The 24,304-nt window shown below is 40.4% G+C and overlaps 1 protein-coding gene across 2 annotated transcripts in view; it reads left to right on the top strand.

The window, feature by feature from the left end:
* Positions 1 to 412: 412 nt before the first annotated feature.
* The window catches only part of DUSP16 (dual specificity phosphatase 16), a 93,025-nt gene continuing 69,133 nt past the window's right edge, over positions 413 to 24,304 (top strand). The window contains exons 1-2 of one of the 2 annotated variants that reach the window (XM_055570427.1): positions 413 to 789; positions 7,877 to 7,988. The gene's annotated coding sequence lies outside the window, so the exon portion shown is untranslated. Of the gene's footprint in view, positions 790 to 993; positions 1,915 to 7,876; positions 7,989 to 24,304 lie in introns of those variants that run through there. The other variant, XM_055570428.1, reaches the window with a different exon arrangement.

Raw genomic sequence — 24,304 nt, 5'->3', positions numbered from 1 at the left:
GCCACCCAGCTCCTCCCAGCGGCGCCCGCGGAACCTGCCCCGGAGTCGCCGGGCCCCGGAACAGAACGTGACCCGACCCCTCCCCGAGCGGCCGCGACCAGGCGCCGAGCCGCGCTCTGGGTTCGGGCGGGCGCACGGCCCCGCCCGTCGCCCACCGCCCTGCCCTCGCCTGTCTCCTCCTTTCCCCGGGGCTCCGCTGAGTTCATTCACTGGGATTGGTTTCAAGTGACGCCATCTCTTTATTTTTAAACCAATGACCTCATCCGCGCTTGAAGTTTCCTGACCAGCGACTCTTTCTCTTTCCCCCCAACCCCCCACCCCACCCCACCCCCCGCCTTTCCCCCTCTTTCTGGGTATCTCTGTTTGGGGCGGGGGGGCTCTGGTCAGTTTTCCAAACGACTATCATCACCTCTCCCGACCCCCTCCGCGCCCCCCCCCACCTCCACCTCCCCAGGTTCCTCGCCCCTTTCAACAGTGTTTTTTCAAGGCTGATCGGGGGGTTGGTGGGGGGTAGAGAAAGAGTGAAGAAAAGTTGCAAACGTCTCCTCGCTTCCTAAGCCTCCCGCCCCCACCCACCCCTCCGAGCAGGAGAAGATAATATAGTGAAAAGAAGAGGAGGCGGAGGAGAGCGCGACGGGACGGACGCGGGCGGGAGCGCAGCAAGCCCTCCCGGCTCCGCCGCGGCGCCTCGCGGGTCCGGGAGGCGAGGGGGCCCCGCGGGGAGACGCCGTGACAACTTTCGTTTCCCCCCGCCCCCCCGAGGGAGCCGCGAGGTCTGCGGCTCCGAAAGTAAGTGGGCGCGCAGACGGCTGGGCGGGTGGGCGCCGGGCCGGGCTCCCGCCGCGCCGGCAGCATGGACGCCGGTCCGCGCGTCCCGCCGGCGCTGCCCTCCGGGCGGCCGGCCCCGGGGTCGAGGGCGGGGTGGGGGCGATCGCGGCCCCGAGCGGCGAGCGCGTGGGAAGCGGAGGCGCGAGGGGTGTGTGGAGGAGGGGGGCCCGGCCCGGCCCGGCCCGCGCGGGGTTGGGGCGGCGGCGGCGGGTGCGCGGGCTCGGGCCGAGCGGGCCGGGCGGCCGGCTGCCGCCTCCAGGAGCCGCCGCCGGACGCGGTCCCTTCGCGGGCCAAGCTGCTCACTTCCAGGCGCGACTGTTACACAATTCGCCTGCCAAGAGGGGCCCCGGCCTGACTGTCCCCATTATCCCCAGCTCGCCTTCCGTGTGAGCGGCTGGGCCACCTGAGTGGTGACCGGGCTGCGCTCTTCAACCCACTCGCTTTTCCTCCAGGGAACCACCCCTCCCCCCCGAGGCCGGGTGTTGGGGGGCCCGGTGCGCCAGGGACTTTTTCTTTATTTACACCAACCGTAAAATGTGAGAAAGGAAGAAGCCCCGGGAGACGAGCGAAGGTCTGTGTATATCATGTGCAGTTTCATGGAATGAAACGCAGGGGAGGAAAATATTTGTGCAAAACGGAAGTTTTCAGGTGCAGCTGCGTTTATTTCCTTGAAATTACAACAGCAACTACACGGTTATTGTGTTTTCTCACTTGAGAAAACTACAAATAGATATTTAAAGAATGGATCCTGCAAAATCCTAAGGAAATGTATCAAACCTCAACTTCAACCGTCCTAAATAAACCCTTGGAGTCTCAACTCGTTTGAAGAAAGCACACCTCCAATCAGACCGTAATGAATAAAGTGGAGAGAGGAAAAACCTGTTACATAATCTCATTTGCCGTGGGGTTGCAGTACTGGCCCCTGAAATCAAGGGGAAGTGAGTTAAGATGCAGGGTTTTTAAACCTCTCTGAAGGTTTTATTTACCCACTCTCCTGGCTGCCACTTGTGCTTTAAAAGATTATAAGTAAATACTCTGCTCTTACAAGGGAACCAAACCTATCAAACCTGTTTAGAAAATGACCAGGTATGTTTCTTTCCTTTCTTTCCTGTGTGTGTGTGTGTGTGAAATTTACCATCCATGAAATACCTTATGACTAGTATTTGGGGAACTTAGACTGTCAGAATATGCCTCTTTAAGCCACTCATCTTTTGAGCGCACATAGGTGACAACTGTTTTCCTCAGAGGATTTATACTATTCTGAACTCCATCAAGAAAAGAGATTTTTGAAGTTAAGGTAAATTTTTAAAAGAAGGAGAGAATTCTTACCAGTTGAATCAGTCACTTGTGAATTATTTATTTTTCCTTGAGAAATGATGTGTATGGGTGGACAAACAGCTTGGGAGGCCGTAGTTAATTGAGACTTGTGCTGCAGCCTGGAGAAGGTACATTAAAAAATTAAGAATTTGGGGCTTTGTTGGGGTATATTAGTCAAAGTGTGACTAGGCATCCTGAGTTTGTTTTTGTATTTTAAGTAAAGTTCTGGAACTAAACTGAGTTTGATGACTGTGAAATCTTGTTTAAAAAAGTTTTGGGGGGGTTAACATTTAACATCCTATATAAAAACTTGGCCTAAAAGACACCAGCCCCAAAGTTGGCTTTTAGGTAAAATAATTTGTATTTCCCAAAGTTCTTTATGAGGGGGAACTGCAAAAATGAGTTTATTCTCAATTCTGCTGGTAATATGAAGATTAGCATGAAAAAGAGTAGGTTCAAGCTCTATATAAATGTGCATTTGAATGTAAAATAATTGAATCCCTGTAAAGTGAAAACAGTCATGTAAAATTGAGGATTAGGGATCTCTTTGGCCAAGAGCTCAATGGCAGAAGCTGAAAAGGGGGAAAAGGAGAAGAACCTGTTAACCTAGTTCTTTTCCTTTTTCTTAAACATTAGAAAATCATTTGTGGAAGTGAGGCAGCAGCAATCAAGTGTGAGATTGTGTAGAATTTAGGCTGGGGTCAGGAAAAGGGGCAAGGTTGATGTGTGAGTTTGTTTTGATGCTCTTTTCTATAAATGCCCGTATTGAGAACTTAATTTCATAGTTTTTGGCCTATGGGATTATATATTGACAAAGCTGACTTGCATAGCTGTTTAATGTTTTTCTGTTTTTCAGCCAATCATAATAACCCACTAAATATAAATTTGCTAGAATTACCAGTGTAATTTATCCTAGAAACCCAACTTTTCCTGGAGTAGCTTTAAAAAAAAAAAGATTCTTCTATTCAGTGTTATTTGGACTGAAAATTTCATTAGACATTTTGTGTTATTACAATGCTTTTCATTCTTAAGCAAATGGTACTTTAAATTAAAGAAGTAAATTAATATAGGGTAAGCTGATATGGATCAGAAGCCCAGGAACAGGGAGGAAATAAATCAGAGGAAACAGAAACCAGATTTTATGATAGTTTTCAACAGATTGAAAAAACGAGTTAAAGACTTCATAGGAAAAACCTCAGTTGATATTTGATTGGCTTTTTGAAAAAACTGCATCAGAATTTAAAATTGAGACAGATATTCCACCATTGTAAAAGAAAATGTTACTAACAGTGATGGCTTAAGCAAAAACTTTAAGAAAGTAAATCTTGCCCAAAGCCACATGGTATATTCCAAAGCAGATGTCAAATTTTTTTCTGATTTTCTTGTGTTATGGATAATCTGATATTTTTGTACATTTCATTTAGCCCAGATAACCGGGGTTTGGTTGGCTTTGTGAAGGGATGGCCAGATTTAAAGAAGCAGGCTCAAGCTTTAAGAAGAGGCCAGTCTCATAAACAAGCTGACTGCAAAGTTTGAAATCTGATCAAATAAGTGACTAGAGGAAACAGGAGTGGCTCAGAAAGGAGGATCTAAGGCAGATTACCAAGGACAGGTACAAAGCAATAAGAAAAGCTTGCCAGGGCTATGATCAGGAAAGAAGGAAATGGGATCCATTTTGACATGAAAGGAAAAAGGCATAAAAAGAAAAAATACCCTTCAGTACCTCAGCAACAGGAAGAAAGTAATGAAACTCCAACTTCTTGATTGGGGTTAGATACTTCATTTGAAGGTATCACCAAAAAAGTCACAAGATTTTTTTTTTGGTAATTACATACAAAAATTAATCTTGGAGGAGGGATGGATAAAGTGAATTATGAGCAGTTATAATTACATATATAAGAATGTAAAGCTTGAAGTTGCCAAAAATAAATTTAAACTAGAGGGGATCCACTGAAAATACAGTTGAGTTATTGGAAAGGGAGAGTTAGGTTATAAAAAGGTGAAACCATTAACTCAGTTGATTTCTGGATTAATTATAGGTATGAGTCAGTCAAGCAGAGCATTTATTAGTGGTAACTATGTATAGGTCCTGAGGTGGATACCGAAACTTAGGGGCACGAGTCCATGCCCTTAATGAGGATTATGAGAATTTTAAGGGAGCTATATACATATGCAAAGATAAACAGTTATCAGACAGCAGACAAGGGTGGCATTCATGGTATGAAGGAGAAGGAGATTGGAGGAATGGGAGATCTTTTTCATAGAGGAGGTAGAATTTGACCCTGACCTCAAAGGATGGTTAACCTGTGTATGGAGTAAAGGAAGGGGAGGGGCAGGGGATGGCCATTCAGCTATCCCTTCATTCAGCAGATCTGTTTGGAACCTCTCCTGTGTGCTTGGCACTGTTCTCTGAACCCGGCAAAGAGTGGAAAGTAAGATAAGGTTTTTGCCCTTATGGAATTTACATTCTAGTGGGAGAAGCAATAAACAAGTAAACACTTCATGGAAAATCTGATGTCAGAGAGTGATGTCTTGTGAAAATAGGAATGATCAGAGACAAGGAAATTACAGAGTGCTAGTTACAGCCCTACTTATTCTGTGAATGACCTGTTTTGCCTGTGATATGCCTGGTGAAATGTTAATGATTTAACTTTTTAATATTTATCTGCAGCCCGAACCAATTTGAATAGACATCTACACAGTCATTGACTCCGTCTTTAACCAATTTTTAAAAAGAAACCTACTTAATATTTTGTAGATTGAAGCATGCAGGCTTTGCGTTTTCAACTCCTCGTTAACAATTTTTATGCAATTCTGCTGCTGTTGTCTGCTAAGAACCTCATGTTTTTGCAGTGAGGTTAATGTCATTCTTTCCAGTTTACTTAGAGTTGTGATGTATTGAGCTGTATACTTAGATATATTCTCCATTAGGAACAGTAATCACAACAGTGCTATAAAGGGAAGCTAAACTCCCAGGACAGTTTGTTTTGATGACACCTTGTATAAGAGCACACAAAACTGAAGGTGGACAGAAAGCATAAGTCGGCTCTTCAGCGTAGTTACCAGAAAATGAGGTCAAGGGTGACATTCCCTCCAGGTCTCGTCTGCATGGTACGTTTGGGCTTCGTTCGTTGTGCTCTGTGTACTTAATCATTCTCCTTACAGGTTGGTAGGGGCCTTAGTGGTCTCACTGGAAATATTATCTTAAACTTGTGCAGATAGTAGGCCTGATACAAAAGTGTCAGTTTTGAAATGGGAAGGCTGGACTCTGCAGTTGTCTGACTGCCAGGTTTTGTTGTTATTGACAAGATGTCCTTTATAGCGTCAGCTAAAAAATTCCTTAGTGACTCTTGCATGTTTTGGAACACATTTATGAAGTACTTCTTAAGCATTCTTTAAGAAATGTGTTCTCTCCTTCTCCACTTTTTCTGTAGTTTTAAACTTCAAACAAACACAACAACAAAAAAACCTTATAGGTGGAATTGAGGTAAAGGATCCTAAAAAGGATTTATGTGCCTATGGAATCACATCTCTTAAAATTTTCTATATGCATCTGACCAGTTTTCATCTGCAGTTCTTTCTGACACACTTGGGATAAGCCTATGGAAAAGAAAACGATTTTCAGAGGAGGTGGGAGATTCTTTAGCCTTTCCTTGATTTCCTTCTGAATACTCCATTTATTTTTATTTTCTTTCACTTTCTCTTTTATGTTGGAGTATGGCCAATTAACAATGTTGTGGTAGTCTCAGGTGAACAGCAAAGGGACTCAGCCATACATATACATGTATCCATTCTCCCCCAAACTCCCCTCCCATCCAGGCTGCCACGTAACACTGAGCAGAGTTCCCTGTGCTCTACACTAGGTCACTGTTGATTATCCATTTAAAATATAGCAGTGTATACATGTCGATCTTCAACTAAATACTCCATTTAGAAAAGAATTGTAGATGTAAGTGCTCCGAGTCTGTGATGTATATGATAAAAGCTAATGTGATGTGTAATCTTGAAAAGTATTTGGGAAGGACAGTAGAATTCCTGTGTTTTAATGTCTGGGTGAGGGGTGGGCCAAATTGCAGGTTTTGCACTATAAATTACAGTATAAATTGTTATGTATGTGGCAAGGTATTAATATTAAATTTGTCCATTCTTCCCCTTAAAATTAATGGGGAAAGTAATATGTAGAGAAGTATATGTTGCTTATTATTTCACTGAATAATTATACACAAAAATACTACAGCTCATATCCTAAGATGTGCCTAGTAGAATTGACTTTTTTGACAAATGTTTGCTGAATAAATTGAATTGTCACAGGTAGTTTATTTTGATGATATTTGCATTGTATTTCTAGCTTAGAGCACTGTTTTTTTTTTTTTTACAATTATCTTTTTGTGTTTAATTAATTTATTTTGGATGTGCCATGTGACACGGGGGATCTTAGTTCCCTGACCATGGATCGAACCTGGGCCCCCAGTGTTGGGAGCACAGAGTATTAAAACCACTGGATCACGGGGGAAGTCCCGGAGCCCTGATTTTTGAGCTCTAAGTTGAAACCCGCAGGTGGTTGCCATCCAGCCTTTTGGTTACTGGGCCTGTTTGAGTGGTACTGTCACTCTGGAACCCAGGCCCTGACCTTACCTCCAGCCTGCCTGACCATGGGGCTGGCCCGACCCCACCTTTTCCGAAAGGGCAGGTGGTGGCTTCCTACAGTTCCTGCCCTTCCTGATCAGCTGAGTGTGTCCCCTTCTGGTTACTTCTCAGAGTACTGAGGTATCCCCAGTTTGGCCTTTTTTGTGGTGGGTGTCTCTTGTCATTTTTGTCTGTTGTTTTGTTGGAGAAGAAGCACATTTCCCTGAAGAATAGTTCTTGACTTGATTTTGTAAACCGTGCATGTATATGGAGCATTGTGTTATTTCTACTTCCTTCTTATCTTTAGCTGAAAATCTTGTATTACTTGTAACTGAATTGTTGAGAATATTTTGATCCTACAGAACAACTAAAAACTAATGAAGACTCTCTTTTTGGGAGACAATCGGGAAATTAGAACATGGAGTATGTTTTATGTTGAAGGGGGCATGGCAACCCTCTCCAGTATTCTTGCCTGGAGAATCCCATGGACAGAGGAGCCTGGTGAGCTACCGTCCATGGGGTCGCCAAGAGTCAGACATGACTGAAGCGACTTAGCATCGCATGTTTTAGGTGATATTTAAGAACTATAAAGTTCATTTCTGTGTTAATGGTATTGGGGCTATGTTAAATTCTCATCTGTTAAAAAGATACATATGGGAGTATTTATAGACAAAATGAAATGATGCTTAATACTTGTTTTTAAAAACATCAGAATAGGCATACACACACATAGGAATGAAATAATATTAGCAATTTTTTGGTAATTTTTAAGAGTACATGGGCGTTTGTTACAATTTTCTGTACTTCTATGTGTATTTGGAAATATCTGTAATAATTAGAATATACACATTACCAATTATAACTGTCAAATACTAAATTTAAATCAGTCAAGTTATGTGGTTAGACATTTGAGCTAATTGACTAATCAAAAAATCTCCACTTTGCATTTTCTGTGAGTTCTGCATTTAGCAAAAAAATTTAAGAATAGAGAATTTTTTAGAAATATAGTCACAAGGTTAAAACTCTTAACTTTGAGATCTTGTAACAATAACAGTATACCTGTACTGTATCAACTGTTTTGACATATTTTGTCTTTTATCCTCAGAACAAGACATGAATAACCCATTTCACAGATGAAGAAACTAAGACCTTAGATTAATTTATCCAAATCCCAAAGCGAGTGGACCTGGAGCAAAGACCTTCTGACTCATTCTCAGGTGCCTATTCTCTTATATACACACGCATATAAGCACTCTTTTTTTGTGGTGTTGAAAACCAAAGGTTTTCTAACATTTTCGTGTTGGGACACTTTTGCATTATTGATGCCCCAAAGATCTTTTGTTTATGTGGACTATATCAATATTTAACATATTAGAAATTAAAAGTCTGAAATGTTTTAAAATACTTATTCACTTAAAAATGATGAACTCTTGAAAGGTTAACATGAATAACATATTTTAATGAAAAAAGTATTCCAAAACAAAAATACAGTGATAAGTGTGAGATGGTTTTATGTTTTGCTTTATAGAAGACCACTGGAATTTCATAACTGCTTTTGCATTCAGCCTGTTGTGATATGTTGCTTTGTTTGAAATATATGAAGAAACCCTGTTTATACACAGATTCATAGTAGAGAAAAGGTGGGGTATTTTAGTGTATTTTTCATGTAATTGTGTATATTCTTTAATATTTCAAGACTCAGCAAATGGTAGATTCTTTTTTTTCTCCCTTTACCTCTTTTTTTTTTTAGAAAGATGTTCTTAAGAGTTAGTTGTGTTGAATCTGAACATCGTCAATGAATTTTTTGTGCTACTCCGTAACAGAAAAATCTACTGGTCCATCTTGCACTTTGGACAGATCTTTGACCAGCTTGTGATTTTATAACATTGTACATTGGTCATTTAAGAAATAATCGTTGAGTTCTACAGATCTTTCAAATGTTGACACATCTGGTTACACAATATTCATCAAATCACATTCATTAATGCAACCATTAATCTCATCCAAAAAGTCTTTAGAATTGAGGTGCAGTCAAGATTTTGGTATCCAGTTCAAGTTTTCCAAAATTCTTATTTTTTCTTGAAAACTCAAATTTTATCATCACAACAGGTATTGTCAGTTTTTTCCTTGAAGCGTCAGGCTCACTGTATCTACTTTAGAGAAAATGTCTGCCAAGTACCTAAGTCTGAGTAGCTATATATAATAATAAGTTGTCTCCCAGCCATTCTTTCAGCAGAAATGTATTCTGTGGAAAAGTGTATAGTTCAGCTGACAACTCAATTGCATAAATGCTTTTCCTTAAGATGGCCATTGTATTAGGTATGTAGAAATGCTTTTTGTACATATTAGATACGATGAAATGCTCCCATTTCATCACACAGATTATTAAAAAGATCAAGTTCTCAAGAGTGAGATTTAATAATTAATAACTTTTACTATTTTATCAAGGACATTGTTAAGTGAAACTGGCTTTTTAAAAATGATTGATAGGAGAAAGAGTAACATGGAAATGTATATTACCATTTGTAAAATAGCCAATGGGAATTTGCCATATGGCTAAGGAAACTCAAACAGGGGCTCTGTATCAACGTAGACGTGTGGGATGGGGAAGGAGATGGGAGGGAGGTTCAAAAGGCGAGGATATATGTATACCTATGGCTGATTCATGTTGAGGTTTGACAGAAAACAACAAAATTCTGTAAAGCAATTATCCTTCAATAAAAAATAAATTATTAAAAAAAAAAAAAGATTGATAGGGACTTTGCTGGTGGTCCAGTGGCTCAGATTCTGTGCTCCCAATTCAGGGAGCCTAAGTTTGATCCCAGGTCAGAGAACTAGATCGCATATGCCATTCCTGCATGCCAAAACTAAGACCCTGGTGCAGCCAAATAAATAATATAAAATCAGTATTTAAAAAAGTGATTGACAGACAGTGAAGAATGTAATTCCTGCTAGTACAGTTTGGATCCTTGCCATATTGATGCTAAAGTACCAGCAGTTTTGCCCTTCTTTGCTTTTGTGCCATCAGAGGAAATACCAGCATCATAGTTTCAGGATAAATCATGAGAATTTGAAATTGCTGATATAAACTGGTGCCTTGTTCTAACATATTTTTAGAGTAGTCTAACATAGACAATCTGTAGCAATAAAATAATGTTTCCATCTTAGCTGATTAACTTGTTGGGAAGAAGGAAATATGCTATTGTGTGGGATGAGCCATGTGGTCCTGAAACCACAAGGGCAGAAGATTAAGTAACCTCGGAGAGTGGTGGGTAAAGGGTAGACACAAAGGAGGAGTCGATAAAAGTGCTTTTGTGTGTGTGCTCAATTGTGTCTGACTCTTTGCAGTTTTATGGACTGTAGCCTGTCGGACTCCTCTGTCCATGGGATTGTCCAGGCAAGAATACTGGAATATGTTGCCATTTTCTCCTCCAGGAATCTCCCGACCCAGGGATCGAACCAGCATCTCCTGTGTCTCCTGCATTGGCAGGCAGATTCTTTATTACTCAGCCACCTGGGAAGCCCAAAAGTGCTTTATAGCTTACCCCCTCCCAAAAAAAAAAAGAGCATTGGTTCTGTTTTTTTTTTTTTTTTAAGTTACGAAAGCACTGAGCCCACATATATCATTCATATGAATCTGTATATTCATACTCATTTTTATCTGTGCTCAAACTCAAGGTACTCAGCCATTTTATTCCTTGAATGACAAGGGAGAGAGGGTGGCACACTTGAGAGAAGAGATGTTTGTGGCTGTTGTCTGTTTCTTTCAACCAGGGAGGCTGTGAGTGGAGTAGATGTTAGTGATCACAGAGCTGGTATAGGCAGAACAGAACTGGCTGTGGGCAGAGTGCAGATGAGTGTTGGGAGCCAGAGGAATATTGTGGGGTGAATATGGAAAAATGGGACCTAGGAAAGTACAGAGGTGGGTGCACCTGGGGTCATGGAGGTAAACATATATTTTACAGAGTTCTATCAAAATACAGTTAAAATAACTATTGAAATAGCTGTACTGGGTAGTCTGACTTTTAATGTCTTATCAGTATTCAAAGTCTATTATTGTAACCTCTAAAGGAGAAAAGAGCAATGCCATGAATTTGGTGTAGTGCTGGTAAGTCTCCAGGCTTCTGTTATAAGCATCCGTATGTGAAAATATTGACTCAGCCACTTTGGGGGCTGTAAATTCAAGAATGAAATTTTAATATTTAATCTTTTACTAACAGTTATTATTAAGGGCTTTCCTGGTGGCTCAGTGGTGGAGAAGGCAATGCACCCTACTCCAGTACTCTTGCCTGGAAAATCCCATGGACGGAGGAGCCTGGTAGGCTGCAGTCCATGGGGTCGTGAAGAGTTGGACACGACTGAGCGACTTCACTTTTTCACTTTCATGCATTGGAGAAGGAAATGGCAACCCACTCCAGTGTTCTTGCCTGGAGAATCCCAGGGACGGAGGAGCCTGGTGGGCTGCCATCTATGGGGTCGCACAGAGTCAGACACAACTGAAGCGACTTAGCAGCAGCAGCAGCAGTGGTAAAGAATCTGTCTGTGATGCAGGAGACCTGGGTTCGATCGCTGGGTTGGGAAGATTCACTGGAGGAAGGCATGGCAACCCACACCAGTATTCTTGCCTGGAGAATCCCATGGACAGAGGAGCCTGGCAGGCTACAGTCCATGGGGTCACAAAGAGTTGGACACAACTGAAGCAACTGAAGCAGCAGTTATGATTAAAGGAGCAGAAGAGTTTAGTTCAGATAGATCTTATTCATTAGTTTATTATTTATGGGATACTCATTTCCAAAAAGGATTTGAGATGGCACAAAGAAGGATCAAAGTCATAATCAAGAAAAAATATGATTCAAAGTCATGTTTCTTTCCCTTACATTTTGTCTACTGATGACGTTTATTTTAATAGGGTCATTGTTGAGATGTGCTGTAACTATAAAGTAATTGAACTGGTCTCTGTTAATTATGTGTGGCTTCTCAGGTGGTGCTAGTGGTAAAGAACCCTTTTGCCAATGCAGGAGACAAAATGAGATGTGAGTTCAATCCCTGGGTCAGGAAGATCCCCTGGAGAGACCACTGGCAACCCACTCCAGTATTCTTGCCTGGAGAATCCCATGGACAGAAGAGCCTGGCGGGCAACTCATAGGGTTGCAAGGAGTTGGACATGTCTGAAGTGACTTAGTATGCATGCATGCTGTTAATTATGCCAGAGAATTATAATACTGTCTTTTTTTAGGGGCATGTATATGAGCAGAATACACACTTTTAATGGGAGTGATGTGGCAGGAAAATTACAACAGGGCACAAAAGATTTTGTTTAATCTTTTTTTTTTTTTAATTTTGGCTGTGCCATGCTGCTTGTTGGATCTTTGTTGCCTGACTGGGAATCAAACCCAGGGCCCCTGGCAGTGAAAGTGCTCATCCTAACCACTGGAACACCAGGGAACTACCCAGAAAAAAGTTTTTTTTTTTTTTTTTTTTTTTTAATTCAGTACTGCTTTCAGCGGTAGTTAATAGAAAGCCATAGAAGAGGCTTAAACCGTAAGCCATTTATTACTGTGTGGTTCAGAAAAGTTCAGGGAATTTCAGAGGTAGGTGTTCTCAGGCAATTCAGCTGCTCGCAGTGCCCTCGGCCAGGTGGTCAGCATCTTTTGCGCGTTGACTTACATCACGTCACAAAATGGCTGCCTCAGTTGTCGGCATCACTTGTCTTTCCGAGGTAAGGAGGAGGTAGACAAGAGCCAGCAGTTCCTACTCTAGTGCTTGCCTGACGGAGAACAAAATCTTTCCCAGAAGCTTCCATTCCCTTTATCTGTGGTGTCTCGTTTGCGTGAATTGTTGTCCGTGTCTGTCCAACAGGAGTGGGTACCGGGGGTGGTGTAACGCACATCGGGTATCGTTTCCTAGGCTGAGATACGCTGCTCGCTGTCCAGGAGGAACCGGGACTCGCAGCAAGTCTGAGGCGAGGAGATGTCTCTTGGATGATTGGCTGTGTGTCTGCCTCAGATAAGCAGAAAAGAAAGCACCGAGAGTAGCCAGCAGCCTGCTACAGCAACTTTCCTGGAGTCCAGAGACTATTCTGTGTGTGTTTCCTTCTTGCTCACAGATTCCCTTTTCTTATTCTAGTGGAAGGCTACAGAGACTGGAATCCCAGTTCGTTGTGGAGCTAATTTAGAGATAGTTAGGTCTTAGCTTCCTCGGCTGTGAAATAATATCGTATTAGATGATCTTGGAGGTGCCTTGTGGTTCAGACATTCTTGTCTCTCCTTGTGTTCCTGTCTTTTGATCATTTCACCTTTATATCTTTTTTTTTAATCAAAAAAGTGGACAGGATTAGAGGATATAAAAGTGTATGCTGTTTTATAGTCATCTCGATAGCTGGGCACTGTGTCTAATAACAGTCTTGATGGTATAGAAGGTTAAAGCTAAAATTAGGTTTTGGCTTTTGGGCAGTTAAGTAATGTGATACTACTTATGCCCCAAATTTCCATCAAGGGTGGAAAACTAATTGCATTTTTATTTTAGTAGGGCATATATCCATATATGTACAGAATCTGTACTCAACATAGCCCCAGTACCATGTCCTAAATTTAAGCACTAGTGGTTAAAACCTTGTAGAATACCCCCTTTTGCTTGTTGGGCATTTGTTCTTATTTGTTAATCATGTTTGCACTGCATATTTGCCTTAGATAAAATTAGAGGACAACTAAAGGAGAATGATTCCCTTCATTCATGGTAGCAACTTGACTTGAACGAGGCACAACCTTTGTCTCATCTTGAGATAGATTCTACTGTGTTTCAGAGAGAGGGACAGTCTGGCTCTTCCTATAGAATTCCTTCAAGATTATATAAATTTGAATATACAGTGAGTTGAAAATCACATTCTCAGCTCTAGAAACTTGCAGAGCAATTAAACACTGCTTATAGAATAGGCTCTTGAAATGTTAACCTAAAAATGTATTATTAATCTTCTGTCCAACAGAAGTCTTATAGAAGGATCACAGTGTTGTTTATTGTGGTTTATTAGTATTGGGAGACCCTGAAGATAAACATTATTAACTCTGGCATTTAAAGGGGCCAGAAGTCATTTGCAGTTTGGAATGTATTTTTAAGAATAAAATGGGTGTATGTATATGTATTTAACAGCTGCTTTAAACAACTTTAGGGACAGACAGCATCTAATTTCATTACTCTAGAATATCAAAATATCAGAAATCTTTCCTTCCATTGAAACCCTTTTAACTATGTAATTAAAGCAATTGTTTTCATTTTTCATTTTGTGGATGACTAAGAGCCTCGTTAATGTAAATATTCAGGAAGCTTGATTTTATAGCTTCTTGGCTTTATAACCAACAATAAAAATCATGTACAGTGGAAAACCCCTTCTTCTCTTGACTGCAATCCCAACTGAAAGACAAACTCAAGCAATTTTTTCTGGCAGTGAAGTGACCTGTGTGACTGGCTCTTTAGATGTTGCCAGTGGCCATCTCATTAGAGGATGTAATTAACAGGACGTTAATTTAAGGCAATACAGTATTTGCTGGTGGGGTGGATTTCCAGTTACCAAGTGTTAATCAGTGTGGTATCCACTACCAGGAAGTAGTATTTGTATACAAGTTCTTAGTAAAAATTATTGTGAAGTCATTGGAGGTATTTTATTATACAAATGACCTTGGTTCATGTATGGAAATGAGCACTTTGACTTCTGAGTCCAGTAGGCTTTTTTGGTGGACAAAAGATTCATTCTTTTTGCCAGTGGTCGTTGGCATGTTTCTGTCATTAGCATGAACAAGTCTTACTGAGCAACTTCTGAGAATGAGGTATTAGAAGAGATGCAAAGAAATATATGTAGCCTGTGGCCTTCGTCATCAAGGAGTTTATATCAATGTTGTTGCCAGGATCTCTTGAAAAGAAAAAGAGCCATTTTCTTTTTTTTGTTGTTTTCTTTTTTAAAAAATTGTAGCAAAGGCAATGTAAAATTTATCATCATAACCATTTTCAGATGTATAGTTCAATATTGTTTTGTATATACACATTGTGGTGAAACAGATCTTTAGAACTTTTTACATCTTCAGCATCTGAAACTGTACACAGTAGAGTATTTGAAATCTCCTTTCTCCCTCCCTCAGCCTCCGGTGAGCCCCATTCTGTGCTCTGTTTCCGTGCATTTGCCTATCTTGGATAACCTCACGTGAATGGAGTCATAAGCGTTTAGCTTTTTGTGACGTATTTTGCTTAGTGTGCTGTCATCAGGGTCCATCCATGTTGTCTCGTGTGACAGGATCCCCTTCCTTTTTAAAGCTGAATCGTATTGTATTATCATTGTACGTGTAATCATGTTTTGTTTATTCATCTGTTGATAGACATTTGGGTTACTCTTGGCTATTGTGAATAAGGCTGCTGGGAACACGTGTGTATAAATACCTCCTGGAGACTGTCTTCAGTTCTGTTGGATAAATACCCAGAAGTGGAGTTCCTGGGTCATATGGTAGTTCCGTTTTTTAATTTTTTGAATAAGTGCCGTACTGTGCTATATAGCATTTATACCATTTCATGGGCTTCCCTGGTGGCTCAGCTGGTAAAGAATCGGCCTGCAATGTGGGAAACCTGGGTTCAGTCCCTGGGTTGGGAAGATCCCCTGGAGAAGGGAAAGACTACCCACTCCAGTATTCTGGTCTGGAGAATTCCATGGACTGTATATCCACGGGGTCACAAAGAGTTGGACATGACTGAGTGACTTTCACTATACCATTTCATAATCCTACTAACAGTACCCAAAGGTGGTACTTTCTCCACATCCTTGCCAGCACTTATTTTCTGTTTGTTTTTTTTTTTAAATAATGGCTGTTCTAAAGGTGTGAGGGGATAGCTCATTGTGGTTTTGATTTGCATTTCTTAGATGATTGGTAATGATGGGCATCTTTTTATCTACTTGTTGACCATTTGTGTATCATCTTTGGGGTAATATCTCAGTCCTTTGCCCATTTTTTGGTCAGTTATTTAATTTTTTATTGTTGACTTGTAAGGTGCCATTTTCTTTTTAAAATATGAATTAGCAGAGTAGAACTGCTCATAGATCCAAGTGGTAATTAGTGCAGGGTGCAGAAATGCAGTGAGTGGAAAGAGGTAACAGCAGAGAGATTCACCTGTCTCTAACCATTATTAGTGCAGTCTGTTCTTTTTTTTTAATATTTAGTTTTGTTTGGCTGCACCAGTTCTTAGTTGTGGCACATGGGATGTGGCATGTGTGATCTAGTTCCCTGATTAGGGATCGAACTCCGGCTCTCTGCATTGGGAGCAAGGAGTCTTAGCTACTGAACCACCAGGGAAGTCCCAGTGCAGCTTGTTTAATTGAGAGCTTTTACTCCCAGCGAGGATTTGAGGTCTCAGATTCATCCTCCTCTTCCTCTTCATCCTCCTCCTCATTACCTGTAAAACTAGGGGATGGACAAGATGATTACTGAGGCATCTTCCAGCTCTAAAATACTGAGTTTTGAGAGTACTGCCTTTTACCAACTGACCTCTAGGTAGAGATCTCCAGTCTCCTTGGAACCTCATTGACGTCTGACTTCTAGACGAAGAAATCTTTGATGGCTAGTAGGCAGCTCTCCTCCAAAGGCCCTTTGCATCTTGGCTAACTTTTAATCTCACTCCTTCGGGTCTTTATAGTGGTGTCACCCCCAGATTCTGGGCCTACAGGTCAGTTCATTGCCTGCTGCCGCACACGTCCTTCTGTGGGCATTCGGCAGGGTGCTCAGGCTTGGACTTTGCCCTGAGACATACAGTGTTGTTGTTTTTTAAGCCTGTTCACAGGCATGAGGAAATAGAAGCCAAAGTTCATTGGACAGTGTATTTGTTGTTGTTTTGAACACATAGAGCAGGCAGAACTAGTCCAAATCTGGTGAATTCTCATTTTGGTAAAACTAGCAATATTTCTGTGTTAAGTGCTAGGTTTAAAGAAATATTACCCAACTGATACATTTATTCTTTGTCTGTGGTTTTCACAGTGATACTTTGGTAATAGTTAAAAAAAAAAAAAAAAAAAAAAGGCAATGTTGATTGTGGTGGTTGATGTTGAAGATTACCATAGACTCTGATATGACTTGCTTAGGATTACTTTTAGATTTCAAGTACTTGGTATTTTAAAAATATTTTGTATCTAATAGATACTGTCTGATAGATACCCAGTCTTCAGGGAGCTGATCTTAGTTATTAATATATGGAGTTATGTTATTGCCACAAGACACTGTGACTTAAAATGCTAATGGTGATAAGGTAAACAGGCAGAGTTCAGTAAACCACATAGGAATGGGTGAGGAACAAGCGTGGTGACTCGGGAAGAGTGAGGTGCTGATAGTGTTTGTAGTAGAACCCAGGATATCTAGCCCAGCAGTGTCTTTGTCCTCGAACACCTGTGGCATCTCCTTTGCCTTCTGGTTTGTTGTCAGGTCTTGGTGGAATATTACCAGCCCCTTCTTTTGCCCAAAATACTAAATAAAGGTGTGTGAGCGGGGGAGGTAACACAAGGACTGAGGCAGCTTCAGAGAGCTATGTTGTGAGAAGCTACAGAAATGTTCAGAGCCACCCAGTGTCCTTCTTCTTCTTCTTTTTTTAATGTTTATTATTTATTTATTTGGCTGCATTAGGTTTTAGTTGTGGCGTGCGTGCTAAGTTGCTTCAGTTGTATCTGACTCTCCCCGACCCAATGGACTGTAGCCTACCAGGCTCCTCTGTCCATGGGATTCTCCAGGCAGGAATACTGGAGTGTCAGGGGATCTTCCCGGCTCAGGGATTGAACTCATATCTCTTACGTCTGCTGCATTGGCAGGGTTCTTTACCACCAGTGCCATCTGGGAAGCCCTTATTTGTGGCACGTGGCGTCTTTAGTTGCGGCATTCAAGCTCTTAGTTGAGACATGTGGGATCCAGTTCCCTGAGCAGTGATCAAACCTAGACTCTGCACTGGGAGCACAGAGTTTAGGCACTGGACCACCAGGGAGGTATGCTGGTGTTAGTCTTAATCCCGATTATACAGTCCGCTCAAGGGTTGAAAATGCATTTTGTAACATTATGATGATTTCATAGCAAAAGTTTATCGAGGCCCTGAGGGGCTTGTCATCACCATCCCTCTGATCATGTCATTTAATTATGAAAAAACATAACCACCAGAAAACAGGTAAAGTGAAAAGACAAAACTAACGTGGTTTTTAATTAGTAGGCCAGAATCCATTAACATCATCATTTTCAAAAGGGTGTAAGGCTTTTCCTCCACATAGTAGCATTGCATGAATTTTATAATATATAAAACTATCACATGTTTTCATTATTCATCCATTTATTTCTGTTGCATGGGAAATGTAACTTATTTCTATATACTTTGGTTTCTGGTGTCATTTTGATATTTGGCAAATCTAATACAGTTATGTAAAGTTTAAAAATAAAATAAAATTTAAAAAAAAAAAAAAAAAAAAAAAGTATAAAATGTTACTATTACTACCACATCAATATCATTTATTTAAAAAAGCATTTGATGGTAAATCTTTTTTTTTTTTTTTTATTTGGAGTGTAGTTGCTTTACAGTGTTGTTAGTTTCTGCTGTGCACTGAAGTGAGTCAGCCACAGGTATACGTATATCCCCTCTTTTTTGGATTTCCTTCTCATATAGGTCACCACAGAGCACTGAGTTCCCCGTGCTGTGCAGTCAGTTCGCATCAATATCTTTTGTAACGGAAGTTCTTTTTCCTTCTAGATGTTTCAGAATCCACATACTAAACAACAGAGTGATGCATGTGGCTCTAGGACTGTGATTTGGTCTCCCATTTCTCTGATCTGCTTTGTATTTGGTGGGGAAAGGCTTATTCGGAAGTGTGACTGAAGGGATCATACAGTTTTTGCTAGATGGTAGCATTTAGACTATCATCAGACTTCATTTATCCATGTAACTTCTAATCTATTATTAGAGTAATGATTTGATCATTAAGTAAACTTTTCTAATAGGGAATATATGTATAAAAATGTTTTGATAGCTTTAAATCAGTTAATATAATTCATCTCATTAACTGTAAAAAGGTAGAAAAATCATGACTATGTTAGTCGATTCAGACAAACCATTTGTTAAAACCCATTTCATCATAAAAGAACTCCTAACAAACAAGAATAGGGACTTCCTAAACATGAGCCAAATTCTGTTGAGGATGCAGAGTGAATGGAACTTTGCTGTGTTGGTGGTGGGGGTATAAAATGGTAGGCTTCTCTGGTGGCTCAGTAGGGTAAAGAATCTGCCTGAAATGTGGGAGTTCTGGGTTCAATCCCTGGGTAGGGAAAATTCCCTGGGAGAAGGAAATAGCTACCCAAATCAGTATTCTTGCCTGGAAAATCCCATGGACAGAGGAGCCTGGTGGGCTGTGGGGTCGTAAGAGTTGGACAGGACTTAGTGACTAAACCACCTCCACCACAAATGGTCCGCTATTGCAGAAAGCAGTTGAGTAGTTTCTCATAAAGATAAGCACACACTTACCATGTGACTCATCAGTCCTTCTTCTAGGTATTTACTTAAGAAAAATGAAAACTTAGGTTCACACAAAAACCTGTACATAAATGTTTATGCAGCTTTAGGAATAATCACCCCAAACTAGAAAGAACCCAAATATCCTGCAACTAGTGAATAAATATATACTTGGTGGTATATTCCTACAAACAAACTATTGATAAATGCAACAACAGGCATGAATTTTATAGGCAGCATGTTGAGTAAGAGAAGCCACTGTCAAAAGGTAATAAGCTATATGATTCAATTTAAGTCCTATTCTAGAAAGGAAAGCTATAGGCATTGGAGAACAAGTCAGTTGTGGCCAAGGTTTAGGGTGGGGAGAAGGTGCTGATGACAAAGGAATGGCATGAGGAGATTTTCTGGGCAAATGAAAGCATTGTGTCTTGGTTGTGGTGAGGGTTACATTATACAACTGGTCAAAAACTCACAGAACTATATACCAAAAAAACATGAATTTTGCTTTTTGTAAATTAGAAGTAATATTTTAAAAAAAGTAAGTTTAGATACTAGGTCAATCTATGAAATCTGTATTTCTGTGTAACAGTAGTAACCAGAAAATGAAATTTTAAGAAAGATGACATGTATAGTAAGAGCAAAAAAATATCAAAACCTAGCACTAAATCTAATGAAAGATGTCTAAAATCATTATATAAGCTGATTCTAAAATTTATATGGAAACACAAATGTCAGGAACAGTCAAAGTAGTAATATTGATGATAAACAAAACTGCTGAATTTATACTGTTGGATAGTGGCTCAGACGGTAAAGCGTCTGCCTACAGTGCAGGAGACCTGGGTTCGATCCCTGAGTCAGGAAGATCCTCTGGAGAAGGAAGTGGCAACCCACTCCAGTAGTCTTGCCTGGAAAATCCCGTGGACGGAGGAGCTTAGTAGTACCTGCAGTGCATGGGGTCTCAAAGAGCCGGACACGACTGAGCGACTTCACTTCACTATGCCGTGTAGAATAAACAAATGGATCAGTGGAATAGAGGAGAAACCAGAAGCAGATCCACGTGGTTTTCTTTTTGTTGTTTTTTTACACGTATATAAAAGTATGTGTGTGCATTTGTGAAACTGAAAGTGATAGTTGCTCAGTCATGTCCAACTCTTTGCAACCCAATGTACTGTTAGCCCCCCAGGCTCCTCTATCCATGGAATTCTCTAGGCAAAAATACTGGATTGCGTTGCCTTTTCCTCCTCCAGGGGATCTTCCCAACCCAGGGATTGAACTCTGGGTCTCTTGCATTGCAGGCAGATTCTTTACCATCTGAACCACCAGGGACGCTCTTGTAAGTAATGTGTGTGTGTATGTGTGTATACATATACATGCACATAGACGCAATTTATGATTAAGATGACGTTATACAGCGTCATAACTGTATATGAGAGAAAAGTCTTTTCAATAAATGATCCTAAACTGTTTATCCATATTAAAAACAACTGATTTTAACCCCTACCTCATATCATACACACAGAAAAACTCCAACTGAATTGTAGATCTAAATACAGGAGGTCAAATCAAAAGGTTCTCAAGGTGTTCAACACGATAGTCACCAAAGAATGCTGAATAAAACTATAGTTACCACTACATAGTGACCAAAATAGCTAAAATTTAAAAACAAATAACCAACACAGTATTGTAAAGCAATTATCCTTCAATTAAAAATAAATAAAAAAAATATATAGCAACAAAAAGCTTGAAAATATTAAGTGTCAGCAAAGATATGGAGCAAGAACTCTCAAACACTGATGGTGGAAATCATGAATTAGTACAACTGTTTTGAAAATTGGTGGTACTGTGTTACAGCTGAAACTTGCACTGTGCCTCTGACCCAACAAATCCAGTCTTAGTTGTATACCCAACAAACATGTGCTTATGTTCACCAAAAGCCATGTACAAGGATGTTCATAGCGTAATTCATAATTATTCCAAACTGGACATGACCCAAATAGTCCATCAGTATAAGAATGGAGAAATACATTGTTGTATACTCAATGAAATAACATAAAATAGGAAAAGCTATTGCTATTGACAACACCAAGGGCTCAAATACAATGTTGAAGAAAAGAGTTCAGACACAAAAGAGTTCAAAAACAAGCAAAACTAATGTATTGATAGGGGTCAGGATAGTGGTTACCTTTAGGATGGGAGATTAGTTGATCAGATGGGATATGAGGCCAACTTCTAGAGTTTTCTACTTGATCAGGATGGTAGTTCCAAGAGTATGCTAACTTTTTAAAAGGTCTTTGTACATTCATGATTTTTATGCTTTATGAAAATATGTTATATTTGAACTTAAAAAGTTTATGAAAAGAAATATTTTGAGTTAACCATAGGAGTGAATGGCATCCAAGATTGTATTAGGTTTTTTTTTGCATTGTAAAGTTCATATTATCAGTGTTGTAAGATAGAAAATTATGTGTATCTACAGATACAAATAAATAGAGAGAGCTCCATAAATAAATATAGAGAACAGGCTTAAATTCTTTCCTAACTAAATCAAGACATTCCTAGGCTTCTTGAGTTTTTTTTTTGTTGCTTTTGTTGCTAGGGATAAATCTATTCTTCCTGTATCCCTGGTTTTTTTTCTCTTCAGAAAAGAATACACTGTTGGAAACTATTCTATATCAGTGCCTATAGATAGACATTTTTCTTTTTTAGAGCCCTGTGAAATATAATATATTCAGCCTGTCTATCACTCATTGACATTGAGATTGTTTCTGACTTTTTGTAATCACAAACACATTTCAATGAACAGTATTTCACATAAAATGTACTTGAGCAAGTATATTTATATAGGATAATTTATTGAAAGTAGAAGTTTTGGATTTTACAGTATGCGTGCATGCTCAGTTGCTTCAGTCATGTCCGACCCTTTGCAACCCTGTGGACTACAGCCCACCAGGCTCACCTGTCCTTGGATTCTCCAGGCAAGAATGCTGGAGTGGGCTGCCATGCCCTCCTCTAGGGGATCTTCCCAACCCAGGGATTGAACCCGAGTCTCTTGTGTCTCCTGCATTGGCAGGTGGGTTTTTCACCACTAGTGCTGCCTAAATTATTTTAAATTTTTTGTTCGGAAATAATTTTACACTGAAAAGATCATCATCTACTGGTAACAGTTTGCTCTCTCTGTTTTATCACTCTCTGTCTCTCTTTACATATACACTTGATACATTTTTCCATTTGCAAATAACTTGCACACATCTTGGACCTCTGTCCCCAAGCACGTCCCTGGGTCTCCAAAGAACAAGGACATTCTTCTACCCCCAGTAGAGCTGTCAAGCCCAGTAAACTAGCGTGGGCTTCATGCCTCTGTTCAGTCCATTTCTGTTCCCTTTGTGTCCATCAATCCAGCAAGATTTTCATAGCACGGTCTCCCTCTAGTACAGGATGCAGTTGAGCATCAGATGCTATATTTACTTGTCACTTATCTTTTTAGTTTCCTTTTATTTGGTGTAGTCCCTTGGCCTTTCTTTGTCTTTTTTAAAAAATAACTTTATTGGGATATAATTCACATGCCATAAAATTTACATTTCCAAAAAACTTGAGATAAAGCTCACAACTATAAAATTTATACTTTTAAAGTATACAAATCAGTGTTTTAGTGTATTGACAGAACTGTGTGACCATCACCATTATCTAACCCTAGAACATTTTTATCATCCTCAAATAATCCCTTCCCATATTAGCAGTTACTCGCCATCACCCTCCTCCCTGCCTTTTTGTGCCTGGTTCCCTTCTCTTAGCTTAATGTTTTCCAAGTGTATCCATGTTGCTGCTGCTGCTGCTAAATCAATTCAGTCGTGTCCGACTCTGTGCGACCCCATAGACGGCAGTCCACCAGGCTTCCCCATCCCTGGGATTCTACAGGCAAGAACTCTGGAGTGGGTTACCATTTCCTTCTCCATTGCATGAAAGTAAAAAGTGAAAGTGAAGTCTTTCAGTTGTGTCCGACTCTTTGCGACCCCATGGACCTACCAGGCTCCTCTGTCCATGGGATTTTCCAGCCAAGAGTACTGGAGTAGGGTGCCATCACCTTCTCCGATTCATGTTGCAGTTGATATCAGATCCATTCTTTTCAATGACCAAGTCATATTCCACTGTATGGATATAGACATACAGACTAAATTTTGCATATCCATTCTAGTCCATGGGGTCACAGGGAGTTAGATGTGATGGCGTGACTAAAACACACGCACATTCATCAGCTGAAGCACTGGGGGGCCATTATAAATAATGCTGCCATAAACATTCTTGTATAGGATTGTGCATACTCTCATATCTAAATTCTGACCTAGGCTTCATATGTCACCATAGACTCTCTAGATCTTTCTTGGCCATTGTTTCCTCTAGAGTTTGAGATGGATTACGAGAAGTTTCCACATCCAAAACCTGCTGATAAGGAGGGCTGACTGTATCTGTTGTACAGCATCATTTTATTTAAGGGACTTGAGCATCCTAGGATTTTGGTATCCGCAGGGGCTCCTGGAACCACTCCCTGTGTTTACCGAGGGATGCCTGTAGTCAGAGAAACAATTGCTAGGTGGACGTGGACTGGGCAGTTTTGTTTTTCCAAGTGTCTATAGACTGAAAAGCCTGAGGACCGTAGGTCTAGACAGCTAACTTCTCTTGTCTGTGACTATTTAGATTGCCCAGCTCCTGAGTGCTTATGGCTTTTTGTCTACCTTACTGGACCTTCCAGTAAAATGGACTAATTTTAATAAATTCCTCTTTTTTATTCTTCCTGCTTACACTTTGCGGGTGGGCAGAATGCTGCTGGACAGAAGTCAAGTCAGTGTAATCTTGTCAGATAACAGTCAGAGTTGTAAAGCAGGTACCTCCCATTCATTCTTCTCTGTGTTTGTATTTGTGTTGGGGAAGGGGACTGTTCGCACCTGGGGTCTGAAGGAAGATGAACCACCTCTTCCCTCCCCACTTCCTCCTCTGCTAGGTCAGTACCAGAGTGAGAACCAGCAGCCTGTCT

The sequence above is a fragment of the Bubalus kerabau genome, chromosome 1 (assembly GCF_029407905.1).
Source record: "Bubalus kerabau isolate K-KA32 ecotype Philippines breed swamp buffalo chromosome 1, PCC_UOA_SB_1v2, whole genome shotgun sequence".
Classification (NCBI taxonomy): domain Eukaryota; kingdom Metazoa; phylum Chordata; class Mammalia; order Artiodactyla; family Bovidae; genus Bubalus; species Bubalus kerabau.
This window is presented reverse-complemented; position numbering and strand designations above follow the sequence as displayed.